Source organism: Anomalospiza imberbis, chromosome 21 (assembly GCF_031753505.1).
Source record: "Anomalospiza imberbis isolate Cuckoo-Finch-1a 21T00152 chromosome 21, ASM3175350v1, whole genome shotgun sequence".
In the NCBI taxonomy this organism is placed as follows: Eukaryota; Metazoa; Chordata; class Aves; order Passeriformes; family Viduidae; genus Anomalospiza; species Anomalospiza imberbis.
In genome coordinates this window covers 1,116,932-1,143,403 of record NC_089701.1, presented here as the reverse complement: position 1 = coordinate 1,143,403, position 26,472 = coordinate 1,116,932, and the positions used below count along the sequence as shown (strand labels likewise).

Below are 26,472 nucleotides of genomic sequence, written 5' to 3'. Positions count from 1 at the left end.
GGCTCATACACTGAGCTTTGCAAGACAAGGACTAAAGAAACTTGTCTAGCTGGGCTTGACTGGGGAGGCACTGAAGTAACCGAGCCCAGCTGACTGCTGCTCCAGGTGGAGGCGCAGGCAGCCCTGCCCAGCGCCTGGCAGTCACTGCCACACTCACAGCAGAGGACAGGGGCATCTTTGGGGGCAGCAGTGTGTTTGCCCTGTCCCCCCCGGGGCAGGGCAGCTGCTGCAGGATCACTCTTTATGCAAAGATTAAAAGAAAAAAAAAATGCTCCTCTCTGAGCTTGCTGCTTTGTCTAAGTCTTGAATGATTTTCTGTCACTAGGTATCAAACTGCAGTTGAAAGGATTTCCCGTTGACATTTAGCAGTATTAAATTACAAAATAACCACAAGTCAGCCACTCAGTATGATATAAACAGTGGGATTTGACAGAGCTTTTTCTGGCCTTGGGGACCAATTTACTCATTTTTACAGTCCCAACTCCAGTCATCCACTGGTAATGCACAGTGCCTTTTGGACACCACCTATTTGGAATTAGAGACACATATGGCAGAGTGTAATTACCTATTTACTCTGTTGCTGAATCAGCAAACTGAGGCTAGTTAACATTACAGCTCACAAGCCCCTTTCATAAACATGGGTCAGTGCTGGAACTGAGCAAAATTAATTCAAAAGAAAGAAAGAATTCCTCTCAAAAGGGAAGCCAAAAAAATCGGATGATTTAACAGGGAAAAAATGGACCCTCAATGCTTTCTGTAAGGAAGAAATCTGAGGAACCCCGGCCAGGCTTCTGGGAGGAGGGCCCTGGACCATCGCTTATTCCCCCTGGTGTAAATCGGGAGTAGCTGTGGAAATGTCTTGCTGAAAATCTAAAATAAATGAGAGGGAAATCAGGCACATTGGCCAGAGCTCCGGCTCAGCTCCCTGAGGAAACAGGCAGCTGCTGAGCTCTGGGCTCTGCATCCTGCCACCCCATGGGGTCCAGCTCCTGCCAGGTTTTGTGCTGGCTTTTGGGGCCGGGCTGTGAGTCCCACTTGTTTGCATCGAGAATTTTTTAGCCCCTTGTCAGCTGTGACGCTGGGGCTGCATGTGCACAGGGCCTGGTGAACACCCCCTGCTCCCAGCTCGCCCCGCAGCCCTGCCCTGGTTAACAACCAGCGGCAGAAGGAGCTTTGCAACTCCGTGAAGCTCAAACATTTCCTGATGAGTAAAAGCAGAGCAGCCAAGCTGGGGAACGCTGCCCGGGCAGGAACGCTGCGGGGAGGCACTGCTTGGCTGGCACGGCACAGGGGCTTCCCCAGCCTGCAGCTACGGAGAGTCCCAGCCTGGGGCACCCGGAGAGCCCCAGAGCACCCGGACAGCCCCAGCCTGCCGTGCTCCACCAGCTGCAGAGGCGACACTGGAGGCATATGGAGGAAAGGGTTAACTCCCACCAGTACCAGCTGCTCCCAGCAAGGAGCAGTGTCTTGCCCTCTGGGCAGACCAGCCAAGGAGAATCTATCCAATGGGAATGGGTAACTGGATCTCCCAGCCCTGTGTCTCAAGGGCACTGAGGGCTGCTCTGTTCCTGTTAAGTGGTTCATGTGTATGTAGTACTCCGGGGAATTTCAGCGCCCATCCACTCTTGGCTGCAGGATCTAGTGGATTCTGTCTTAATCCAGGCACTGGCACGTAGGAGTGGGTGTTGTGTCTTTGTTCCTGGGGTTTGCATATTTACAGTCTCTGAATAGGAAGCTTCACAACAGCAGAGCTCTGTGGGACATGACTGGGAATGCTGTGGGGCGGAAAAATGTCCCTGTCAGCCTGGGGTGTGGGAGAGGTACTGCAGCGTTCTGTAAACTTTGCCAAGTTGCAGTATGACATGTGTCAGAGTTGGGGCTGAGGAGTGGGGAAAGGTGGCGCTTGGGAGGGCAGGGAGGGCAACTGAACAGCTCGGGTGTGGAACTGGCTCTCTGCAAGGGCAGTGTGAGCCCCTTGTTCCTCTGGTCACTGCAGTGGCGTGCAGGGCTTGGCAGCAGCACGGCCGGTCAAGGGCAGGGGAAGGAGGCAGCTTCCCCTCCTCTCCAGATGTGCCAAACAGGCAAAATAATAGGAATCTAAGCTGCCAGCAGAAAAATGAGAGATGCTTCTGGAAAGCACCATCTAAAGCTGTAGGAACATGTTTCTCCTCCCACTGACTTTCAGAGCTTTGCAGTGATTAAGACACATCACTGCCAGGACTCCTCTGTAAAGCTGCTCTTAGGTGGTTTCCCTGTGGGACAGGGTGAGGTACAGGACTTCACAGGGATCCGAAGTGAGATAGGAGATGAGGTGTTGGTCCCTGGCTCCATCCACGGCTGGTCCTGGCTCAGGCATCTCTCCTGTGGGGAGCTCTGTGGGTCCTGGTGTGGAAAGCACCCGTGAGCTGTGCTGTTCACAGGGCAGGTGGTGGCACGTTGCTACCCCTGGCCTAATTTAAGTCTCACATGGCTCCTGCTATTCCAAAATGGAAAGAAGCCATTATAATTTCCTCCCTCTACATGAAATTTGCCATGGTGACCAGTCACCGCCACTAACAGAAGGAGGGAACTGAGTTCCTTAGCTGAGCTTTGGAACCTCAGGGGCCGCAGCTGACAGGGAAGGGAGCAGCGCAGCAGGGTGGGCACAGCTCCCCACTGTCTTTGTCCTGACAAACCTCATGATCTGCCCTGACAACTTCCCAGTTGTACCCAGCACCCTGCTTTGAACAGCTGTAATATGGTGACAGCAATGACCATCTGCACTGCAGTGCTACAAAGGCTGGTGTTTAACTTGTGCTTTTAAGTGCTTCAGGGAAAGACATTACTGTGAAGTGAGTGTGGCATCCTGGAGCAGGGTCCTGCCACCAGCACCACTGGAACAGGAGCGGCCACCAGCTCCTACAGGTGCACTCACTCGTGCTCCTTCTCTTTTCATTTTCACTCTTCAAAGGTCTGGGCATCTCCTAGACAGAGCTGGGAGTGTGGGGAGCTGGGATTTGAACTCATTAGCTTTGTGCAGCCTGCAGCCTGCACTTATGTGCGCAGCCTATGGGGAAACAGTTTTGTTTCTTGGTTTGGTTTGGTTTGGTTTGGTTTGGTTTGAGGGGGAGGAGACCAAAGAGAGAAAATGACAAGCACTTGGGAAGACCAGCTTGTTCTGGGTGAGGTGCTGCCCAACAGGAGCAACAGTGCCTCAGAGGTAGCTGGTGGAACTGTTCCAGGGAACAGGACTGATACTAGTCCCTCTCACTGAGCTGAGGCCTCATTTGCAAAAAGGGATTGTTCTCGGGAAGCTTCTCTGTGGCTGCTGGTTGGACCTCTCCTGCCTAATGTGTGTGCAAGGCCAACCCATGGTGCATCTCCAGTTGTGGAGGCCTTGTTTGGTACAAGCAGAAAATAACACCAAATCTCTTCCTTTTTGCCCCATCCTCCCTTCATGGGGACTGTGTGGAGGAGGAGAAGGAGGCTCAGACCATAAAGCAGGGCAGCAGGACTTGCGTGTCCTTAGTCTTCCCTCTGCTAATATTCTCTCTGCTAGCATGGATTTTTTACTTGAAGCATTAGTTTCACAATCTGTAAAACAGAGATGGAAACTAGAGCCTCGCAGGAATATTCTACACACTTCAGATGAAGTTTGTCTCATCTGAATTCACATCTCTCTGCCTTGTCCCCCCAGCCCTCTATCTTTTTCTTTCTCTGTGATTTCAGATAGAATCTCATAAATCTTGTTCCAGGCCTAAATTAAATGCCTGCTCAGAAGTCAAATCCCATCTGTGGCATGCCCTGTGACCTGGCAATCTTCCTTTCCATCGCTTGAAGCTGGCAACATCCCAGGGTCTCAGGGAAGTTCTGCAGAAGGATTGTCAGGCTCCTGGGATTTAGTTTAGATCAGTATTTCCATCCCCAAAATCTGTTTTGGGGGGAAGGGAGAGAAGAAAGCAGTTTGATACAGAGTTCTAAATTGGCCATGTAAAGTCCGTACACTTAAACTGTGAAGTAGTCTGTTTTTTACTGGAATTTGTTGGATCCTCTTAAAGGCTGTGGAAACTTAACTACAAGAAGTCCTCTTTCTCCCACACTTGCTTTCCCTGGGTTTTGCGTTCTCTGAGCATTCTGCCCCGGTGTGTGCCACAGCTGCTGGCAGTGGCGGGGAAGGGGCTGCAGTTTGAAATCCTGAAACTGTGAGAAGTTGGAATTTTACCTCAAGTGAGCATTTTTTGCTTTGTTTAATAGCAGCACTTTGAAGTGTCTGAGCACGGCACAAAATGTACCTAAAGAATGCGGAGGAACAAAAATAACAACAGGAAGCTGTTACAGAAGCAGCAGGAGATGTGGTTGCACCAGGGCAGGATCAGGCTCCGGCCCCGCTGCCCTGCAGTAGGGGTGCCAGCACCATCCCTGCAGAGGGAGACAAAGTTGGGACCCACTCCAGGACTTCTCCATGGGAATTCAGCAAGACCTGTTTTCTGATGAAGCTGAAGTTGGCAGCGCTGGTAACCAAGCCAAGGAGCTCACTCCAGAACATGGTGATTTTTAATAAAGTCACAATTGCTGCTCTGTGCTAAATGAGTCATTTTAAAGTCAGTCCCTCATAAAACAATCACTTCCCAGATCCTGCTTCCTTCTCTACATGTCTCACCAGCACAGCATACTTTTATGGCATAAACACCACCTTCGCTTATATTGCTGCTCAACAGTTACTGCTTGTTCTCAGCGATTTCTCAACAGTGAAATCCAGGCCGTGCACAATGCCAGGGAACAGCATGCTCGGAGGAAGGGCCGGCACCATCTCACATCCAAAGCCAGCGGCGTGAGCCGCCGTTCCGGTGACAAGTGTCCTGATGTGTGCGTGTGACACCGCCCTGCTGGGCACAACGGGTCCCCTGTTCCCTGGGGCCCGGGGTCCGGACCGTGCCCTCCCGGCTGCGCGCGCGGCTGGCCCGCAGGGCGCAGCACGGACACTCATCTCATCGCTTTCTAGTCCACTGATCTTTTACAAACTTTGGCAAACGGAATTCGGTGTTGGAGCCTCTTTCAACTGCCTGCCAAATTACATAAAATTATTCAAAATTGGCCAGTGAGCTAAAAAGATGGGGGTGGAGGAGCTGGGGGGAGATGACAGATGGATGGTGTGAATGCAGGAGTCTTGCGTCCTTAGGAAGCCAGGCTTAAAGCATTCAGGAAACCGAAGAGGTCTCTGATCCATGAACCCTTTTGTTCCGAGGCACTAATCTACCCAACCAAGCAAGCTGTTGAAGTGCAGGATGATTTCGTTTACTTTGTTTATTTGATTTTTGAGAAAGTGTGGGCCAAAATGATGGTTGAGAGTATGGCACGTCTTGCATTACTGACTGCGGATCGCAGCCTTGTAAAACAGCATTTTTGTAAAATACACTGTGAGCATTTGTAACCTGAACGCAAACTGCCAAACACACGTTCACACAACTCTGGTATTTGGTTTAATATGTATATATTTTCTTTTACAATTTGGACCTAATGAAAAACATGTGGTTTGTGCAGAGAAAAAGGAATAATAGAACTTTGTGCGGGCTGCGTCGGTTCCTGCTGGGCATTACCGACTGCATGTGCGCTCTTGCTGGCTTGTGACTCCAGATAGTGCGGAATGACTTGAACATGTTCCTCATCCCCACCCAAACCTGAACATTGCGGTTTTCAAAAACGCTGTTGTCTTGGCAACCTTCCAAATCCTTTCTGGGCATTTAAATCTTGGCTGAAACTAGTGGAGCAAAAGCACGTTCCAAGTGTTTTCCCAGGCCTCTAGCACAACACCTGACTGCAACGCTGCTTTCTTCCCAATGCTCTATTTCTTCAGTTGTCTTTGCTCTTCTTTCAGCAGCAGTGGCACTCCTGTGGTACCTCCCTGTTTCCTTCCGGTTTAAAAGAAAGCCCCATATCTGCCCAGCATTTGAGCCAGGGGCACCAAAACATTTTTGTTCTGTGGTTATTCACATCTGAGAACTGCAAACGGTGAGGACAGCGATGCTTCGCAGGCTCTCTAGAGAGCTGAGTCAGCACTTTCAGCTTCCTGAGTGGTACAGACTTAAGAGGGCATGAAACAGGGTTGCTGCTTTAGAAATGGCACAGAAACCCTACAAATGCAGAAAACTGCTCAAGGAAATGTAAATTTGAATGAGAGCCATTGAAACACACAGGAAAATCTTTCATTGTGAATGTAAATTTAAACAAAATCGTCTACCTCCTGCCTTCCCACACAAAGGAAACCTGCTGCCTCTTCCCTAGGAGAGTGTTTTACCAAGCTCATATGAAACTCTTTTTACAACATCCCTTTGTCTCTCTTGGAACCTGACCAAGAACTATAAGCCTTTAAAGAGAACTTTTTGCTTGTTCAGGCCCAAGGGGAGTAGCTGAGTATAAATAATAGATTGGCCTCTTCTGTCTCCAGTGTTTCTGTTCTGCTGCTCCTCACAGACACAACCTGGGAAAGGTGTGGCGGTGCCTGCAGCAACACAAGAGCAGTTATCTGGTCTCCCTCGAAGAAGCACGATGATAAAGTGAGAAACAGCTGACAGGACCAGAGATGGTATGTGCAGCACAGCGGACATGACGCTCCAATTTTGGAAAACTGCAGCTGGGGAGACTTGCTCGCTCACTGGACCTTGCTGCTCTTTTCCATACAGGGAGCCTCGGGAGAGCGATGGCTTATCTGTCCAGCCTGCTCAGTAGAAACAGCCCCTCATCCAGGCAGCTGATGGTCAACAATTAATGCCTTCAGAGCGTACACCTAGCTAGTGAAAAGTGTTAGGGATTTGCGATATAGAGGCAGGCAACATGAATTTGCTTTTCCAAGGTGAGCAGCTCTGCCACGTCCTCATAGAAAGGCACAGTTGTCTCTTGTTTTCAGTTTTGCCAGTGTTGCATTTTCCATGTCATCCTTGCCTGTGAGCAGCAGTGTCATAACCCCAGGGGTCTGAGCTATCATGCTTCTCACCCGCCCCACTCCCACCCAGCCCTGCCTTTCTTCTCCTTTTATCTTGTGCCTTCTCAACTGGTAAAACCCAACTCCCCACCTTTGCTAACAGCTACCCTTTAACAGTTGTCTCTTCTCCCCCAGTGTCAGATTCTGCCTTGAATTGCCAAGTTTGACACTGGCAGTTTGTCAGAACCCCACTTCCCACCCGCTCCTTCTCCACTGCTGTGGGTTGTAGGGAAGGGAGGTAGGTGCTGTTGTATAGTCCCAAAAGGAAAGTCTGTATTTATCTCTTGGCAAGCAGAATTAGGAACCTGAGGGAGAGTATACAGGCTTCTGCTTTCTCCTACTCCTCAGTTCCCTTCTTGGTCTCTCTGGGCAGATTAAGGCTTTTGTGCTGTTTTTACCAAGGTCAGCGATCTATTCTTTTGTATTCACTGTTCTCCACTCAATTAGTTGAGGGCATTTAACATGGATTTTTCATATTTGCATCGCAAATTCCAAATGATCCATGAAAGGCAGCTGTTCAGAAACTTCTGAATTCATTATCCCCAGTGTCTCCAAAGAAACTTTGCCAGCCATTTGACTGGGGCCCTGTGTAGTCAGTATGATGGGAAACTGTCAGTCATTTATAGTCTGCATTGAAGAATTAATGTGATGCTGTGGCATCTGGTTTCCATTTCACATTCCCTGCAGCCTCTTCTTTCCTGACTTGCCATTTACTAATAGTTGTGTTGACCGATCAGTAGATGGAGAGCTGTGCAGCAGCACCCCAAGGCCTTTGTCAGCCGGGTCATCACAGTCCTTCCACACCTCACTGCTGTGCATCTGCCTGTGCACCGTGGAGAGCAGCCCACGCCAGCCTACAGCACCCTCCCCACTCCCAGGGACCCGGGCTGGGACCGGCTACAGGATGCACAGGCACAGGGTACAGCTGCAGACCACTCCTTCTGTTCTTCTGTGTGACACACGCGTGTGCAAACACACCCCGCAATCACATGCACAGAGCTCCCAGCTCTGCGTTTCCACCCCGTGTCTCAGCTGCATTCCTTGCTGCAGGAACAGCATGGCTGAGAGCCAGAGCCTGCTCTTGCTATCTCTGCTCTTTCCTTCCCTCCTTCCCTCCTTGCTTCCTTCCTTGGGCTTGCTGGGTGTGACAGGCTGAACACGGTTGTTTATTGCTTTCGTTTCCCCATCTAATCAGATCTCTTTCCCTGACATTATGCAGCTCAGCACAAGTACTCCAGGTGGGATGAATCCAGTTCAGTGCCCTCCTCCCACCCTTGGCTGCTCCTATCACTAATGAACTGCAAACAGCCATGTTCCCCATGTTCAACCTTCACCCTGTCCGATGCATCCATAATCTAAATATAGGCCATAATTATTCCTCTGGCGTCTGTTGGCCCATCGACAGAACTGACAGTGGCAGAGGTCAGGAGACCCTTTGCACCTTTAATATATTAACCATTATTTAACCATTTCCCTGCCACTGATTGTTACAGTCTCCCTAACACCCAGTAAATGTCTGGGGTTTGTTCTTTGGCTGTTCCAAAGCTGTTCCTTAGTCTGCTCCATTCCTGTACCACTGAATGCTGATTATTTTCTTCCCTCTAATTGGGACACTTGGTTTGTTTATCTGGTTATGCAATCAAAATGTGAACCCAGGATGCTCTTTTCCAGCCAATGACCTGCATCTCCCCCAGATGCAAATCCCAGTGCCTGAGAAAATGAGTGCAGGAATCGATCTCTTGGCCAATGCACTGTTTCCGTGTTGGAAGCAGAGGCACTGACTTTCCATATTATTAGTTTTATGGCCCTGTGGAACAAACAGTTGAAAATGGTGCTGTGGGAGTGAACAGTGGGGGGAGAAACTAATTTGTGCTGTAAGTAATTTGATCGCAAATCATTTAGAGAATGTAAATTGCAGGGGAGAGATGTCACTCCTGGCAGAAGGTCGCCTGTGTCACCTGTCAGACAGTCCCCACTGGCGATCATGAAAATTTCTTTGTGGGATTATTAATAAATAAACATAATGCTCTGCATTTCTGCAGCACCTTTCAGTGCAGAAACAGAAAGCACTTCAACTTCAAGAGCTACGCTCTGCAATTATTTTAACTTCCTTTCAAAATACTATTTTAAAGGTTAAATTTGTAATTTGTTTGAATGTTTGAATGTTACCATCATAAGATGGTATTAAATTTAAATGACATTATTTCCACCTCCACCCCAGCTCATTTTGAGCTAAAGTGCAATCTCCGTTTGACATCTTAATGAATTAAGTGAAGTTACAAGTCATTAGTTCTGAGACATACTTTAAGTATTTGCAGTGCAGTAGCTCTTGGAATGCATAACAGTGGTCAGGAATTCAATGTGCTCCTACAATTGACAAAGTTTTTGTCCCACAGAATTTATAGCTTAGTTCAAAACTACGAACAGCAGTAGAAGAGAAGGAAGGTTGGAGGTTGAAATGGTTGCGGGCTGTCCCACAGCACACAGGACACTAGGTTATGATCATAAAGTTGTTGTGCTGTCATGTGCAGTGAGGTATTGCTGCTCTGCCAAAGGATGGGCCCTGGCTCTGCACCTTGGTGTGAGCATCCCCAGAACTGTCCACAAGCTACAGCAATACCTGGGACAGGCAACGAAAAGATGGGAGAAGAGCTGTTGATGTTGTATGATCCCCGTGTGTTCTGCTACCAGTAATGCCTCATTTTTCATTTGCATTCTTTTTTCTCTGTGGATCCATATGATTAGTCTGAAATGTAAAACCACCCACAGCTTTCTCTGGGCAGCAGTCTCCTTTTGTCCTGTGTTTTTTTTCACAACAACAAGCGCAGCTTGGGTCCTGACTCACGAGTAGGACCTAAAAATCCTTCAGGTACCAATCTGTCCTGCTGCCATTAAAGTTTATAGCAAAATTCATGCCGCTTTCCCTAGCTGTGAAATGATACAGCATTGGTGCTGTGAGCCAGTCTTCAGAGTGGAGGAAGAGAACAAATCACAGAAGAAAAGTATTACCCAGAATAGATTCCTCAGAAACTATTCCCCATGCAAGGGGCTGGGAATGGGAAGGTGCATGCCTGCAGTGTCTGGCAGGGTCACCCTCGTAACATCTGGCTGTGAAAGCTGGGGAGCTGTGCCAGCTCCTTTGGAATAACAAGGCGAGCTCACGGAGACAGAGCTGTGCATTCCTGTGAAACTCGCCCGGAACACTTGGAAAGGGTCACCGGAGGAATGTCAGCGAAAACAGGGGAAGGGCCTAGGACTGTTAAAGCCAGAGCTGCTCAATCTGGCTTCAATTGCTTTTCTCCTTCTCTTTTCTCTATTTCTTTCTTCTCTCCTCTTCTCTGGGTGCTCAAGGGGAGGCATTTGAGCCTCACTAATGACCAGGGACACTATATAAACTATATAAACCATACAAACTGTATAAACAGGGACCAGCTTAAGGCGGTTCATTAAGAAAACAGGGAGACAGAGCAATAAAGCTTGTGTCTTGCTTACACAGTAATGAAGTAGTTAGAAGGGTTTATCTTCACTATCAGCTTAACATATGGTTTGAGTTCACACCTGAGACCAGGCTCTGCAGTTATCCTGCTGCTCTGTGGCCCCAGCCCAGTGAGCCACATTCACACCCTGCCCGGAGAAGTGAGGGAGGCACCTGAATGAAGGTGCTCCAAAGCCCAGCAGCAAGGGCAGGCTGAGCTCTAACACCCGTGGTTAGTGGCAGCTCCAGACTCGCACAGCTGGAGCAGAGGGACAGCTCCAGGGATGGAGCTGCAGAAAGGAAAACGCCCGAGTCAATATTCATCCATATATTCATGATCTGTAGGCTTGGGTGCTGTGATGCTCATTATCTAGGCATGACCTTAAAAACTGCACTTGATTGAGAACACGGCAGCCCATCTGCTTGGCAGCACAGGCTGCTGGGGGCCTCACCCCAGCACGCTGCTCCCTGCACTGCTTCTCTGCTCTGCTGGAATACAGATTCGAGGGCACAGGCTTCATCTCCAAACCCTTTGCTGGGGCTGAGACAAGGCATCCACAGCTCCTTCTCTCTCAAGAGCACAGTGAGTGCTACCTGTGTGTGCAAGACACATAGCTTACTCTGTATCCCACCTCCAACTCTGTACAGCAAACTTCCTTCTCCTCCTGGCCCCAAAATGAGCAGCAGCCACAAGACTGGGTGCTTGGAAACTCCCATCTTCCACCTGTCCTTCCACAAAAGCAACAGTAACAGCAGCCCCACAGCCCCTGAGAGGCTCAGTGGAGCTCATGCTTTAGGCTCTCTGCAGTTGCGGTGGTGTAGGTACCACCCTGCAGCCAGCCTGGGTGTGACGAGGAGAGTGTGCTAAGGCCGAGGTGTTCCCTCCACTGGGATGGAACACCTCTCCCAGCTGTCCTCTCCATGCAGGACAATAAGCAAAGTCATGAATGAAAACGGACAATTTCCTGCTCTATGAGAAGAGGGCGACGGGCCTCTTCCACTTTTTCCGCACTGCCCCGCCCTGGTTTCAACTGACCAAAGAAATGAATGAGAACTGTTTGCTGCCACTTCATCATTTCAAACACACAACCACCAGAAAAGAGGAAGCGATTTTCAGTTTTCTGTCCATGTGAAAAATCCTTCTGCTCCTTCCTCCAGACACCTTCCTGAGCCTGTTTTTGAGCATCCCTTCTTTAAAGGAAAACGTGTCTTTCTTCTAAGCAATTAAACTCTATAAAAAAGGCCATTTTCCCCATCATACTTTCCCATCTCCCCTTTCCTGGATGGCAATCACATCCTCCAGATCTCACGCTGAGAAGGATATTCTGCCACCGGTCACATCTGGTTCCCTGATGAGATCCGCAGGCGGCCGGGCTGGAGCGCTTTCTGAGTCACGTGGTGGCTCTCGGCTCCTTATCTTCCCCAAGACCAACGCTTTTTAATCTCCCTTGATTCTGTTTCTCTCCTTTCGGAGCACGCTTATCAGTTTGAGACGAAACTGCTGCACAAATGCTCATGAGATCAATCTACAGATCTTAAATATGGTACAAAAGAGGTGTTTCTGTGAGCAATCTGTTGGAGAGATTTTGTGCTGCCTTTTCGCCTCGTTCCACGCTGGTATGCATTCCTTCAGCATTAATGCTTCCTCTGGGACCCAACCTTATGGAAATCTGAGCCGGAGCGTGCAGGCTGCAGCCGCTCTGTGGAACTCAGCCTGCGTGGAGGGAGCTGCAGCCCTGCCTGTGGAAAGAGGAATCCACAGCCTGGCTTCCCCAGCTACTGCTGGAAGACTGGCTCTCCTTAAACTCTACCATTTACACTTCAAGAAGAAGGTTATTTTGGGATTGTTTTTATTTTTGTTTGTTTGTTTTTGCATTGTTTTTCCTCCCCTGAAAAATAACTTCTAGCAGTCTGCTCACTGTGAGCTATTAGGAATGGAAAATAAATAAGTCAATAGGCATATTTTAAGTCAGTAAGGCCAGGAATTTATCGATAACGGACTGAGGATGAAGGATACAGTGACAGTTGCATTTAGCTCTCAGAATAAAGTAAATCAATCGTATTGACTGTATGTTGATTTAAAATCCTTAAAGGTTTGGGTCAAAATCCTTCTAGTTTCCCCAAAACGGACTTGTGAATCTCCATACCCACAAGTAACACAGGAATGTTCCTGGTTTAATGTTCTCAGCCCCTGATACTACAGTGCTCCCTTGCTGTGCTTGGCTCTGTTGGATCAATTATCATGAAGTGGCCTCACTCCCAGTGGGTCAGTGCTACAACATTGGGCTGTAAACAGCGAGGAGGCAGTGGGTGCTCTACAACCTTGTGAGTATTGGCTGTAAATGCATTAGAGGCATAAAATACTGTGTTTTTTTAGGTTATTTAGGTTAGGTGTATTTTAGGTTAAAAAATAAGTTATTCAAATCCAGTTATTTAAAATACTTTTATTTAGGTAATTCTCCATTCCTTACAGACTTACAGTAACAACTAAGAATTCCTTTGGACGATTGAATCAGTGCAATTTTAAGAAGTGCAGATTAAGATGTACATCAACCCATCCTTGAACTGTATAAAATAATTAAGTGATTAAATGAAATGATTAGCTGGGATCTGTGAATGATGCAACCCTCATTTAGATGTGTGTGTATAAAATACATTTTTTACACTCCAGGAGACTTGATCTGTGGCTGTTCTTACAGACCCTGAAACACATAAGAAGTAAAGTAAACATCTGAAAGTTCTCACTTCGGGGGTTGTTTGAAAGAGAATTTCACACAGAACTGTAGCACAGATATGAACAAAAGTCTATTTCTGTCAAGACTTAATTGAGGAAATTTAATCTTCTTTCTTAACTGAATTGCTGTTGATAATTTACATTAATTCTGTCTGGTCTGTCTAATTTAACCATGAAAAACCTGGATCTTGGAGCTGTGCACAAGAATGTAGCAGATTTTTAAAAACAGCTTTACTAAATAGAAAGACAGTAACTTATGGCAGCCTAACAATAGATATTTTTTGGTTGTTATTTTGATGTAAAGCACTTAAGTTCTTCCACCTCAATCCATTGACATTCTCATTTTAAGAGAAAGAAATGCATTTTTGCGAATGGTACATCAACAGACTTTGGGAAAATTGAGTTTGGAGAAAAAAATTGAATTAATTTTGTTTCTCTAAGCACTTTCCCATGTTTCAGATTTTGTACTGATAGATTGATGATATGATTTGCTTTGAAACCAGGTGGCCTCTTAGTTTCCATCTGTTGTGTCTATTGCTCTGTCTCTAGTGAGAAGCATTGCAGAGCTGTGCAGGCATCTGCACCCCGGAGAGAAACTCTGTGCCATCAGAAATGCTCCAGGAGAGAGAGTAGACTTTCACTGTCTCTTAAATGTATCAGAAACTCAAGCCCCTGGATCTTGTTGATATTCACCCCAACTGAACACAGTGAATTTCTATTAGCTAGGTGTAAACAACTTTGTAACAAAAGCAAAACTGAGTGATGTTTCCAGAAGAAACAGTTAAAGTCTTCCCAAACAACCACGGCATTTTCTGGTCTCTCTGGATGCTGGAGGTGGCACTGCTTTAGCAAGAAGGTTTTCCTGAAAGTATGAGTTTCTATGGATAAAAGCCATTTGAGCAAAGATCTGCCATCATGTTTCCGGTTCTGTAAAAAACAGAATTATTTTGAAGCATGTAAGTGGAGTCTGCTGGAAAAAGTGACTTATTCGAACCAGAATGTGTCGGGCAGCAGGTTCCTCACAGCTCTGGTGTAGGTGCAGGTGATGCAATCAGTCGAGAGAGAGGGGACAGAGCAGCAACACACCACGAGGGCTGCAGGCATTTCCTTGGAAGCTGCGTGTTCGGGAACATGGAGCAGAGAATGCAGTGGGGCCTTTCCCGCTGCTCCCAGGGAACGAGCACAGCAAATCCCCGGTGCTGCGGGGCAGGGTGGCACTGGGTGCCTTTGTCTGCTCCAGACAGCTGCAGCACACCTGAGGGGACTGGGAGGCGAGGCCAGGGCATGGGACACCGGGCTGAAAGCACAGTCCTGACCCGAAGGACAGGGCCCCTCTACCGCAGCTGCCCGGCCTTAGCCCAGGTGGGCTGGGCTGACCTTCCCCTCCCTGCTGGGACTGGCTCCTTGCTCACTGCTGGGGCGCTTCAACTCGTGTGTCCTACAGGAGTGGTTAAAAAGAAGAAAAAGCACTTTAAAGTAGCATTTTTACTAGCAAAGGACTGCGTGGAAATGGTTTCAGTGGCAGAGGTGCTTTTGCTGGCACAGCGTGTTTCATTTGTGAGCTGCTCTAGGGCTCGCTGGTGTTAGCACTGTGCTGTGCCAGCTCTGGGAGTTTCCAGTCGTACCAGCAAACATCTCCACGAAAGTTTGACAAAACTGACAACAGCTGGCAAAACAGGACCAATTGCCTCGGTCCCGGGCCCTGGCGCCGCACAGGGGCCATTGCTGAGCCTCGCTCCTTCGGTCTGTGTTTATTGCCAAGTTCGTGTTCACTTGTGAAAAAAACCTGTTGAATTTCAAGTTCAAATTCAATTTATGCCGAGTACTCATACATGTCTGGAATTGCAGATTGAGGATTTTCTATCCCAAGAGCTGGACAGATTTTGGAGCCAAACCCGTTCAGGCCGGTTAGTTCAGGAACTCGGCTGCGCCGCTCTTGAGGCCCGAGGCTGCGAAACGCCCGGGCCGGACCCGCGATGGGGGTCCCGCTCCGAGCCGAGCGGTCCCGGTCCCCGGCGGGAGGGGATCCCGGTTCCCGGGGAGCCGGGGCGGGGAGAGTCGCGGGCGCCCCTTCCGTCCCGCGGGGCCGCGCCGCGTTGCGGGGCCGGGGGCGCAGCGGGCGGTGCCGGTGGCGGTGGCGGTGGCGGTGCCGGTGCCGGTGCCCCCGGTGCCGGTGGCGGTGGCGGTGGCGGTGCCGGTGCCGGTGGCCCCGGGGCCGCTCCAGGTGCGGGGCCGCAGGTGGCGCCGAGCGCGCACGCGCCGCCCCCCGCGCGCGGCCCCCGCCCGGCCTGCGTGGCAGCGGCGGCGCGCGCGCCCGAGCGGCGGCGCGTGCGCGGGAGCGCGGGGCGGGCGGGGGCGCGCGGCGCGGCGAAGTTCCGTGCGGGACGCGGCGCCGCTCGCTCGGTCCTGCGGGGCTCCCGCGCCCCCGCGCCGCCACCGCCGCGCCTCCGCCGCGCCGCAGGTGAGCACGCGGGGCCCTGCGCGCCGCCGGGCCGGGCCGGGCCGTGCCGGGCCGGGCCGGGCCGGGGGTGTGCCCGCCCGCGGGCCCCGGCGCCGCGCGGCGCCTCCGGCCGGCCCCGGCCGGGCCGCGGGACCGAGCGAGGGGCGGCGGGGGGATCGGGCGGCCGCGCTGGCGGGGCCGCCGGGAGCCGTGCGGGAGCGGGGGGTCCGGGCCGCGGGGCCCGCACGTGCCCGGGCGGGAGCGGGAAGCGGCCGGGAGCGGCGTCGGGCGGGTCAGCCCCCGCTGCCGCCGGACGGGCCGAGCGGCGGCCTTGCGACTTGAGCGAAGTTGAGACTGTGGTACAAACACGAGCGTTTGCGCGCTTCGGTGTCGCTCGGAGGGTTTGGGGAGGTTTGGGGGGGGTTTTCCGTTTCAGCAGCTGTGCTCCGAGCGCACGCTCCCCGGAGGAGCCGTTCCCGGCCCCGCGCCCCTCCGAGCGCCGCTGCCCCCCCGAGCCCGGGATGTGCTCGTTTGTCTCCTCGCTGGGGCTCCCGGGCTTGGCGCAGAGAGCCCCGGGGTGTGCGGGAGGCCCCGAGACCCTGCCCGGCTGCTTCTCGCTGGGGTCTCCTGAGATCGGTTCTGGCGAGCCCCTGGTCCCGCTGCCTCTCCCGGGGTGCGCTCTGCCGCGCTCGCTCCAAAGGTGGGAAGCCCGCGGTAACCCCAGTGCCGGAGGATTACACATGGCTTTGGAGGGAGCACATGGTAGAGCTGAACTATCAGATACCATCTTTTCCCTCCAAAGTGTGATTTATGCTTGGTTAGAATAACGGTGACTTTCTGAGCCCATCTGTTTGTCTGCCTGTTCGCGCACATGGAATAACTCTGCCCATGGTGATTGCCGATGGCATTATTGCAGGAGAAGTAGTTTGATAGGAAATATTGTAGCAATTAGAAGTCCAGTGATGCAAGTTCCTGACACATTGTGACTGTCTTGCTGTCAGTTCTGTGTCTCCTTTAAAAGTTCATTTTTTATGAATCACTGTAAGCAACCGTTTAACTTCTGCAGCATTCCTACAGCTTTTACATTTGAGACATCTCTTGACATTGAGTCAAACTCTTTCCACTGTTTTTTTTTCCTGTAGACATTCTTTGTGACAGTCATATTCTGTTAAGCAACAACAGAAAAAAAGGAGGAACTGCTTTTAGATAAGACTGTTGCTGCCTGTTTCCTCTGGCTCTGAGTCTTAGAGATCTGAAAAAATGGGAGCTGTGAGAAACTTTTATTATGATGGAAAAAGAGTGTCTTCTGTGGGAAGTGAGATTCTGGATGGAGTGTGAGTGACTGCTGTCACCCCAAAGGAGTTGTCAGAGCAGAACCAAACTTTTGCTTTCTTAACACCTGTGATATATAAACTGCTTCTGCTTGTTTAATTTTCCCCTCCTTCCTCTGGAATTCTGTCTCTGGACAAATAGGTATTTTGTGAGAGAGGATGGATGCATACTTGGAATGTTTCTATATACCTTTTCAAATTCTTCACTGTGCATTTTGTTGGGAGAAAACCAGATGAAGATTAATAACTTGAACCCCAGGCCCATATGTATTGGGAAACAGTTTTTTTTTGCAGTACTTGCCCTCTATGATCCTGCCTGAAAAGTTTTGTGTCAGTCTATAACACTGAATTATACATTGAAAATACCGAGCCTACACTGGCTTTTTCTCATTTCTTGCGATTATTGAGGCTGTACTGGAGAAAATAGAGATTCTGAGGCTTCTGGTGCAGCATGTTTTTGGGCTTTATTCACACCTACCTGTTGGTCTGAAAAGCTCTTGCAATGGCTTGAAAGAGGTTTTTGCGTATTGAAGGAGCTGTTGTTTCCTTGGAGTAAAATGCGTATTTTTGTTTGAATGGGGGTAGGAGCCAGAAATGCCCATGTGGGCATTTCTCCTGCTCGGCCTCTTAGCTGTCAAATGGGGGTGGATGCAAACAAGTCCCCTTCCTGAACACCTGCAGCTTTCTAGATGTGTAAAGGATTAATTGGTGGATATATTTTAGCATCTTTTCTTCCTTTATGTGGTGCAAAATATATTTGACCTCAAGGCTATGAAAAACGTATAACAACAACCCGCCTGGCAGAACAGACCAACCCCTGTGGCTGCAGCAGCCAACAGCTGGGGCAGGTGGGTGAAATCAAATGTATTCAGTCTGAATTTAAAGCAAGAAAGAAAGGAACTGTGGCTGGAGGAGCAGAGGAAGTTCTTGCAGGAAGATTTCAAAAATGAAATGACGAAAGTGGAAATCTGGGCCTTGCAGGACATTTGCTTTGTCCTAAGTGAAAGCTTAGATGGGTCCTTAGGGAAAATGAATTTATTAGCCCAACTCGTGCTTTAGTTTTTGTCATTCTAACTTGCTTTTCCTAGAGGTTCTTGTTGCAAAGGAGGTTGCTCATGGTGATCTTCAGCAATGAGAACAATAAGTACATGGAACCTCATTTTAGAAGCTGGGCTCACCTTCACCACTGAACAAACCTGTTTCTAATTGCAACTTCCACAGTTTTACTACAGCTCAGACAGAGAGTGGTCGTGATGCTTTGTATGGTTTGAGCACAGAATTATGGTTCGGGAAGTCGTGAATGGCCGTTCTGCCCGTGACACACTCCTGCATTTGTCTTGGAAACTCACTGAACCAGTCTGTTTTACCTTTTATAGGCAGATGGTGACTAACCCAGTGTACACCTCCCCAGGTGCTTTACTGGGGTGGTTGTAGGAAATTATGTGATATGTGTCATTGTAGCCAGTATAAATACAAGATGCAGGAAAAAAAATCTTGTAATATTTAAGGCAAAAACTAAATAGTCATTCAGCTGAAAGATAGTTTCTGATGGCCTTGATACCACTTGTCACTGGAGATGCTGAAAATGTAGCAAGAGAATGGTGACCTGCTCTGCTCCTGGTTGTGAGACAGGCACTGCGGTAGCAGAGGAGGCTCTGTGCCTGTGCCACGCTCCATGAGCTGGACAGAGCGGCCTTTCCCAGTACAAAATCACATGGAAGTCAAAGGTTGTCTAAAATGGGCAAAGTGAACACTGTCCTGTAAAAGGCAGAGGCCTTGAAAATAGTTTTTTGTTACCAAATGCTGTTAAGCTGTGTTTATTGTACTCACCCTTTGTAAAGCTTTCAGTACAAGCACATGCCAGTACTCTGCGAGGGCCCTGCTGCTTCCCACTGGCAGGTCAGGGAGCACTCCGGGAGATAAGAGCAGTTTATCTACAGCTGATGGGAGCAGTGGGGAAGATTCGGTGTGTCAGCACCAGGCAGGCTGGGCTCACGGCACGCAGCTGCTGCTGCCGGGCTGGGGGCTTCCCCTGGTGTTCCCAGGCTGGCATTCCCCATCCTGTGGGCTGGCTCAGCTCACAGTGAACTGGTGTAAAACCAAGGGGCCAAAAGGAGCTTGATTAAATAAGAGAGTTGAAGGCTTGGCTCTTTGTGGCTGCTGGAAGGGCAGGTGGTGCTTTCCCCAGCTGTGTCCTTGCCTTTTCCCATGTGTACTGAGGCATCCAAGCCTGCTTTCAGGGACAGGGATGCGTGCCCTGGAAACAGACTGGACCCCGGGTCTCTTCGCTTGTGAATTCCATGTTTCACTGCAGAGCTGTGTCTCTGAAGTTAAATGGAGGAAAATGTAGCATCTAGGAGGTGAAAGAAGAGTTCAAAGTGTTCAAACCGAAAGGTGATGTTGGCCCAGTCAGTATTTTTCTTTTTGAAGGAAAAAACCCAGAAGCCAAAACATTTGCATGCCAAGTCTAGATTTAAGGTCTGACTTAAAAGTCATAGCGCTTTTTGGAATTGTTGCAGTGTGTCTAAACTACATAGAAAATTAAACGGCGTAAAGTACTTCAAAGTTCTTTTCTCACAGGTTTTGGGGGTGCTGAGGAGGTGTGTGTTTCTCAAGCTAGGCTGGGAGCTGCTGTCTTGAGTTGGCTGAAATGTAGGACGGGTAGAACTGAGGTTCTGGGTGTGTGACCAAGTGGCAGTTCTAGAGCCTGGAAGTAAAGCTTTGTTTATAAACAAAAAAAGCACAAGGAGTTATTTTTAATAATGCTTCAAAAGCAGAAGCCTGTGAAGCTGTCAGATCTTTTTACAGGTAGATAAGTATTTTTCTATCTTGACATATTTTTTATATGCACCTTGAATTGATTCAAGATTACTTCAAGTTCTAACCTGTGCTAAGTATTTAAACACCTGGACTCACTGTAAGTGCCATTGCTGTCCAGACATCAGAAGTCTCTTGGATTGTTTTTTAACATTTTAAAATATTTCAGCAAAAAGCTGTATTTTGTATTCTGCTAAAAGATTATATGTAGCTTCCAGTGTTAAGTCTGGTGACATGGCTTATAACATGGCATGATACAATAAATTGCAAATAATTTTACAGTGTCAGTACAATTAAAGAAATTTAATTTCTAAATTATTTACTTCAGCTTGGTGCTCTGTTATCAGAGATTCCAGGCAGTGAACAGCTGTCTGTCGCAGATGGGAGAGGAAAAAACCCCTTAGCTTCTTCCATCTAAAAGGTTTCCATATAAACCCTGTAGTAACGCAATACAGCCTTTTAGTCAAATTTGAGTTTCCTGTTACACGTTTAAGTGAACCGACACCAGACTCGTATCTGTTTGAAACCAAGTGGTGGAAGTGAATGCAACCCTGGGAATTTTGTACTCCAAAGCATTCTTGAAACCTCACAGATGCTTGTTAAGCAGTCAGATGTATTATTTATTGCATCTTTAAAACAAAAAAAAAACCAAACCAAAAGACCTTGCAGGTAGTTCATGACTTCTGTAGTCGGCTGTGTTTTGGTAAGACCAGGTGGTATTGCCTGTCCTGTGCTTGCACTGTGTTTCACCCAAGATCAGGTAGTTTAGAAACTATCAGCAAATCCACATTTTTAGTCAAGTGCAGGTGTAAGTAAGTCAGAAAAAAATGTAGGTTTAAGATTGAGTGTTTTCTGCTGAGATCTTGAGATGGCAGAAATTGAGGTTTTGCACAGAACTGCATGAAGTTTGGGATTATAAATTGGATGTGCTAGTTCATTGTTCTATGAGCTAGTTCACCATGGCAATTATAAGCTTATTAAAGTAGTTTTGACGTGTCAGATCACAAAGTGCAGAAGGTGGTAAGATCATTCTTTTTAAACGACAAAGTTGTTGCTGCTGTTGGTGTCCAGCTGTCTCCTTTATAGTGATTTCCTTGCTGTCTTTCTTGTTTTAACCTCTCTGGACTATTTATAGGCATTTTACAGTTCTTAGGCACTTCTTAAAGTTTTTGTGCTTATTTGTTTTGAGACTTTGGTCTCCAGTTCTGGACTCCAACCTTTGAATTGTGCTTCACATGATGAATCAAAGTGTGTTCCATTCCATCCCCTGCCCTTGGACAGACCTTGGGCACCAGTCTGGACAGATCAATGCATTTGATTTAGGAAGGCAATTTATTTTGTTATTTTATCAAAGTATTGACTGGTTTGGGTTGTAGTCTGAAGCTACTCTCTCTGTGAAGCTGTTGAGCTTTCCCTGTCGGGAGCAGTGGTCCCTGCTCGCCTCAGCTCCCCGAAGCTTGATGTGGCTGCACCTCTGGGTGGGTTCATCTCAATCCAAGGTGTAACAGGCTTTTTTCTGAATTCAGTAGATGGATGGATGAATGGATTGTTCATATAACATCAGCTGGAAATGGTGTTGAAATGTTGATTTCCCAAGTGTGGAGGTGCTGCTGTTCCAGAAGCCCCTTTTGGAAGTGAGCCCTCTTAGCGGGCCGGGACCGCTCCTGATGCGGTGTTGCTGGTGGTAGGAGGACATGTGGGGATGTGTGAACTCACACCTCTCCCAAACCAGCCAGGCTGGAGGAACCAAGGGTGAACAGCCTGAGTGTGGCTGTGCTGGAGGAAAGGGCAGAGATTCCCCTCTGGGCAGGGTGATAGCATTTTGCACTGCACAGCGCCTTCCAAAATGAGTGGCTGTCAGTGTCCCCACCAGCCAGGGCAGCACTGCCAGCAGACCTGCGGGACCTTCCAGGGGAGGTTTCAGTGTCTTGTTTCAGTGCATCCTCCCACCTTTCAGCCCAAACACCCTTCGGTGTTTGATGTGGTGGGACTCTCTGGGACTGTCCCTTTGGGGGAGGCTGTTGCCATCCTGCTCCTCCACGCAGTGTCTCCAAGTGAATCACGATCTCCTCACCACGTGGGTGTTATTGCAGGGACCAGAAACCACACTGATAAGGGCTGTGACCCTGTCCCAGCTCAGCCTGCTGACAGAGCAGGTGTTGCTCCACACCCTGGGGAGGATTTGCAAGACTTTCATTTTGTGGAGCTCAGTGACAGATCCTGTTCTTCAGTGACTTTTATCGTTGGGTCTTTGGGGAGCCCGCTTGCTGTGAGGTGGGAAGTATCCACCAGCCTGTTAAAAACTCATGGTGTGCATGGAGTGGAGTTTTAAGTCCCTGCTGACAGGAAAGCAGTGCTGGGTAGTTGGGACTGCTGCCTCTGAGAGCTGGGGTGCTGGGGGTGGCACAGCCTGAGCTCTTTCACCCCTGCTCGGTGGTGCTCACTTCCTACACCGCCTCTGTCTCCTGCCTCAAGTGGTCCAGGATAATGTAAGTTCCAAGTTTTCTTCTTTCCTTAGAGCCAACTCTCCCCTTTGACTTGGGAGAGTACTTTTTTCTTGGTGATTTTTAAACTGTGGAGTTGGAGAGGAAAATCGCTGCAGATGGTGCAATAATTGGGGAATGCTGATGACAGCTTCAAAGCACATTCAATACGATCCTTTCAGGAATTTCAGTTGAAGTGTCTCGTCCTGTTCTTAACCTTGTGGACACTTGTTGCTGCCATCCTGAAAAGGTGTGAGTTTTCTCCTTGTTGGAACATTTTGTTTCCTGCATAGGAACACTCTGAATGTGAAGCCTCTCTTGGAGGGTTTGTGGTGGGCTCTGGTTCTTGGGGCAAATCTCTGTCATTGCAGTGAGGAGACAGGGAGAAAAGCTGTAGGTGTCTTAAGGTTTCTTTCCCCCAAGAGAAGAGTTTCAGGATACATAGATCCAAACATAAACACAAAAATTCCTTCCTCTTTCATGGAGATTCTAATTCATTCTTTGAACTACTGCTGTTTCATTAGCTCTTCTATCAGAGTTGTAAAAAGATGAAAGTGTCAGAAATATTAAATTGTAACAAAAAAACCCAAGAAGCAATTAAAAGGATTTAAAAATACATGAGTGTATTTTAAGGAACCAAGTAAGTCACTTCTGAGTGTCTGTGTGCCACCCTTTAATCAGCTGGGAAGCCTAAGGAGTGACTCTCAGCTGTCGCTGTATTAAGAAGCAGTGCTGCCTTTTGTGGAGTCTGTATATACTGAACTCAGGGCCATGGAGTAAATATTCTTGCTGTGTGTTCATAATCATTCTACTTAGAGTAAGCGCTTCTTGGGTGGGTATTACAAACCTGTTAATCTTTATGGTATTTATAGGGTAATTTTTAACTCTCTTGAGCTCTTTACTTCCTTGTGGGTCAATTACTCAATTTATAACATTGTGTCAGATGTAAGAACTTTACCGTCCAAGAGTAAACAGTGTTGGGGATGGTTCTCTACCTGTGTTTGCACTTAGTTCTTTGTATATTAAGGTATGCAATAACTTATTCTGTGACTGACTTATTGGGATTTCTTTTAGTTCCCCTGGTTTACACTTTGAAGTGACTGTAATGTCTTATTTTAGCTTTTCTGCTTCATCACTAATGCAGAAAGAGCGACTGTTCTGCTTTTGCACTTGCTTTGCCACATAGCTTCCAACTTCCCTGGTCAGGCATAGCTGCACCTGGATTTTGCTGGACTTGAAAAAATTCTTTTGATGAGTTTTAATGTGTTATTCACAGGTATTAATAAGGTGTCAGCATTGGGGAGGTTGGGAAAGAAATGCAGGGTGGGCAGGACTTTGTTTCCATGAGTAAGCTCATGGTTTTTAATAATCTGGTACTACTGAGTTTATGCTCCAACACTGAAGCTTATTAGAGCAATAGAAAATTGTTACAGAGGGCAGAATACAGTGGGAAATGTGATTTGTCTCTTATCCAGAGCTTGCACATTTAGTTATCATTTTCTTGAAAGGTTAATTCCCAGCTTCTCTTCAGAACATTCTGTGCAGGCCTTTCTGTAGGGAAAAAAAAATTGGACCCAATTTAAATAGACAAGTCTTGTGAATCCTGAAAGAATTTGGGCATTTAGCCCAGGAAAGGGAGAGTTCTCTGCAAGAACTTCATTAACCCTGTCTGTCATCAAAATAAGTAATAAAAGTAGCTCTGCAGACGTTATAAAGAACAGACCTTAGTTTTACCCTGTGGCCTTGATCTGCAAGGTACTGGTGAATGAATCCTGTTCTTTAAGGACAGCTGTGCCCGCGTGGGAGGGGAGACGGCGATGTGCTGCATGCAGGGGTACAGAAGTGGGCATACACACTGAAGAGCTGCCTTAGTTTTTGGAAAACTTGTGCCCTTGGTTCCAGGTACTCAGGAGTGTGCAGGGAAGCTGACTTTTATCTGGCAGCAATATTGATAATGTAGTTTCACTTACTTTTCCGCCCCAGTTATTTTGGGGCGGAAAAACCACAGTCGCTATTTCTAGCATAGCTATTTTTCTAAGTAGAGAAACATTAAATATTTTTACGTGGAGAAGAGTTTCTGCTTCTGTTTGGCTGTTGCTTGCAGGACCCAGATGCTGTGAAAGCACTTCCTGTGATGCCAACATCTGGCTCCCTGCACATTTTGGGTAGAGTTTTATGAGGTGGCTTTGAAGTTGCTTTTGGATTTGAATCACATGAATCTTTGGATTGGCTGGGCTGCACAAGTCTCAGCATCATTTCCTTTTCCTTCTGATTATGGGAAATGTAAATACTTCAAGCTGTTGTTCTGATGTTTTGAAGTTGGGGGAACATATATGTCTATTTTCCTCCATTCCTTTTCCCTGGATTAGAGATACAATTTGAGTCTTTAATAGCCAACAGCACGGCTGTAAAGAGAAGCTGCATGAGCAGAGTTGGTTACAGCAGGTTTTGTGGATTTTGAGCCCATCTGACATGGGCTTGCTCTCATACTTTGATCTACCTTTCTCAAACATTTCAGAAATTACAGCAGTATTTCAGAAGTATTTTTGTGAGGTTTACTTAATACTTCTTGAGTGCTTGGAAGTGTTCTAATTAAAAGATATTTGTAAGTGCTAAGTGGCGGTGTTTCCAATCACATATGTACATAAAGATTTATAGAAAACTTTGTTAAACTTTCTGAGGACGAGCTGGGCTGAATGGATTCCACGTTCAGGGTTTGGCCCTGTAGCAGCAGAGCTGATTCAAATTTTTTTTTTAAACTTTGGATCTTAGTTCTGGTTTGTCTTACTGCCTTAAGATGGTGTGTTCACTCGTGCTCCTGTGTGGGATGGGTGGTCACTAAAGGTGTCTTACAGGAACCAGCTGTGGAAGCAGTTTGGATTCTTTGTCAAGTCTGGTAGAAACTTACTTTAGGGGTTGGTTTAGATTGAGTGGTTTTACCATAGCCTCAGAACAATCGTCCGCCCAAGTGCTTGAGTTTTGGCTGTTCATGTTGACAGGGGTTCCTCAGATGTTGCTGGAGAGTGGAGCTGTATTTCAGCTGTCCTTGTCACCTGGCTGGGGGTGTGGTGAGATGGTTCTCTCCTGTGCCAGCAGCCAGCCTGGAACGGGGGTGGCAGTGCTGGTACAGACAGTGTGTGTTCCGTGGCTCCACGAGATGGGACTCATTTCAGTTAGCATTTAATGATGTGAAAATGTCTGGCACTTTCTGTGAACATTTACATTCTGAATATATTTCCAGCCTATATTTAATCTTCCCTTCATCAGAAATGAATGAATTCCAAGAAAGATAACAGAAGTGTTCTTAAATAATTTGGCTTCGTGTTTGAAAGCTTTATTGCATTATAAATTGAAACGTGAGCATGTTGTCGCATGCTTGGTAAGCAATACAATAAAATTCCAGGTAGATTTGGTATGTGTTTATTTTTGACATGTGTTTTGTTACCAGCAGTGGTGGCTTGAGAGATCTGTCTGTCATGGTTCAAAGGTGATAAAAATGAATACAGTGGATTTTCTGGAGGGCTCAAAATTGCAACTGCAAGAATATAAATTAATGTTGGCTTGTTACTTTATCTGAAACACACCTAAGTGAAAACTGGTAGGGGAAGAATGCAACCTGCTGTTGCTGTGCCATGTATCTCCTCTCTTCAGAGGAGGTGTTGTCCCTTTAAATGCTGCTGACTGCTATCCATCTACAGTTTTGGATGTGAATAACTATTTGATGTTTACATCCTACACAAACATCACACATAAATATTTACACGTGGTATTGCACTAGGAAATTGAGTGCAGTGGAAGAAGGGGCAGGAATAGTCCAGCTAAGCTGGTGAGAAGGAACATTTACCTTAAAATATGAATCACCAAGTGCTCTTGGCACTGATCCTGGAGCTGTTTAATAGGGGCCCTGTGAAACCATCCCTTGGAATGGATGGATCTGCAGAGCATCTGAAATGTGTCCAGAAGACTTAAACAATTATGTTTTTTGGTTTAGGACCAAGTTCTAGAGAGCAGATACTACAACACAGGAAAAAACCCAACCCTTAACTCAGTTAAAACTTTTAAAAATAAAATTAGATGTAAGCTACCTGCCTACCTGGTGAGAGATGGGCACTTGAAATGTTTTCTCCAAAGTGTTGTATTAGCTCAAGTGGCATCTTCAAACACAGTGATCTAGCCAAGCACACTCTGCTCTGCTATTTTCAAGCCATTGTACTAGATTTCCCCCCGAACTAGA

At 47.7% G+C, this 26,472-nt stretch overlaps 1 protein-coding gene across 3 annotated transcripts in view; it reads left to right on the top strand.

Annotated features, from left to right (window-relative positions):
• The window catches only part of NEK6 (NIMA related kinase 6), a 122,442-nt gene that overhangs the window by 62,013 nt on the left and 33,957 nt on the right, over positions 1–26,472 (top strand). Inside the window, exon 1 of one of the 3 annotated variants that reach the window (XM_068210984.1) lies at positions 15,469–15,628. The exons of 1 other annotated variant lie outside the window; for it this stretch is intronic. The gene's annotated coding sequence lies outside the window, so the exon portion shown is untranslated. Of the gene's footprint in view, positions 1–15,468; positions 15,629–26,472 lie in introns of those variants that run through there. One more of the 3 variants, XM_068210986.1, reaches the window with a different exon arrangement.